At 35.8% G+C, this 1,869-nt stretch overlaps 1 protein-coding gene across 1 annotated transcript in view; it reads left to right on the top strand.

Moving 5' to 3' along the window:
- LOC139966659 (angiotensin-converting enzyme-like) overlaps positions 1 to 1,869 on the top strand; it is a 69,466-nt gene continuing 67,597 nt past the window's right edge. Inside the window, exon 1 of the mRNA XM_071969920.1 lies at positions 1 to 210. The gene's annotated coding sequence lies outside the window, so the exon portion shown is untranslated. The remainder of the gene's footprint in view (positions 211 to 1,869) is intronic.

The raw sequence follows: 1,869 nt of genomic DNA on the forward strand, positions 1-1,869 counted from the left end.
TCATTCCAAGCAATTAATTCCAAGCCCCGTCATTTTTCCTCTCTATGCATGTATATAGCTTCTTCTTTTTTTGCCATTCAACAACTGTCTCTACAGAAGCTATCTACATGCACGTGGAGTCGGACAGCACTGTGTTTCATTAGTGACTATTTTACTATACACTATCTATATGCTGTAGCTAAAGTTTGCCATCTCACATAAGGGCTGTGGGTAAGTCATCTTGATTTTTTCGTGTTTTTATTTTGGGTGAATTGGTTTAATTTTTTATTTTGCTAAAGCTGTTTGTTCCTCCCGCTGCTCTGGTTGTTTTCATCCTTAGGAGATAATCATCTCTTTAATGATATACGCAGGGTCGAGATAATTGGATACGGGAATTTTTTTCTCTCAAATTGAATTACTGACGGTAGTTTAGACTAAAATATTCTTCTTCTTTTAAATGGTGTGCCGCCGCATGCTGCAAACCCTAACTGGGGCATGCTTAAAGAAATAAGGAGAGAGTCTTGACAGAAATGAGAGATATATATTTTTTCCATTATCGGGTACATTAAGGACGTCTGATTTAAAGTGATTAGTAATGGTGATTAATCTACTAATCTACAAAGATTAATCTACAAAATTGCAAAGGAGAGTCGGTTGTACTTTAATACATTAAACGTTTATACTAAATGGAGAGATATCGTCTCAGTCTCAAAACAAATCATATTTCCCTTGAAGTTGTTTGTCATAGCGGGGAAAAAGAAGATAGATATGGCTATAAGTATATTAATTGGAATAAATGAAACGCAGTAAGACTGCATTATCGTTCTTTCAAATAAGAGTGAAGGGCGGGATGAGAGAGAGGGAGAGAGTAGGGGGGGGGGGGTTCACTGGCGTGCTCAAGGTTTAGAGGAGGTAGCTCCTACCTACCATCGTCAGTCGAGGGAAGTTGCTTCAGTCGCAGCGATTTTTTACGGTCAGTCGGGGACGAACTTGACAACTTCTATATTAATGTTAAACATCACATTAATTCAAGTGTCTACTAACATAACATTGCTCTTAGGTCTAATTGCAGAACTAATATATATTCTAAATGTTCCTCAGAATTGCAAATGTCACGCCAAAAGTTAACGTTTTTCTTGAACAGTACCTCCAGACCCACTCCTCCCCCAATTACATGGGAGTTGGCTTAAACGATCCAGGGACTCACCTCCTACTTCCCTCCTTCATTCCTCCATCCCTGAATTAATCGGGGAGGGGGTTTATAATTTACCCCAACCTTTGATATCCTGTGCACGCCACTGCGGAGCGGAGGGGATGCCGTTTGATTGGTATATATATATATATATATATATATATATATATATATATATATATATATATATATATATAAATATATATATATAAAGCGTGTTTTGGAAAGTAGAAACTACCAAAGGCAAATATAGAAAGTGTAAATTAAACAAATATCTTTATATCCCATTCCCATACTTTCTTTATGATATCACAGTGAACAATTTTATGGGGTCTGCTTGTTAAAACAGAAATAGTGCATCCGTATAATAGTCTATATAGGAAGTACGGTAAAAGTATAAAAACAAAATATTAATAAAGTCATTTCGTAATATTAATACGGAGCAATTCACGAGTGAACGGCTGGTATAACGTCACAGCAGATAGGATTGCTTTTATGTAATCAATCAGAAGAAGTCGGTGTTTTTCTTCAATTATTCGTCGGATGTCATAACTGCGAAAGATTTGCTCGGTTTTTAGAACATTAATTTTATTGATATTCTCGTTACAACTAAAGCCCAACAATCTTATTTTGTTATAGTAGTCGTTTATTATTTATGTTTTATTGTTTTCACTTGAAGGAAGCTACGTTCGTGTATA

Source organism: Apostichopus japonicus, chromosome 4 (genome assembly GCF_037975245.1).
Source record: "Apostichopus japonicus isolate 1M-3 chromosome 4, ASM3797524v1, whole genome shotgun sequence".
Lineage (NCBI taxonomy): Eukaryota > Metazoa > Echinodermata > Holothuroidea > Aspidochirotida > Stichopodidae > Apostichopus > Apostichopus japonicus.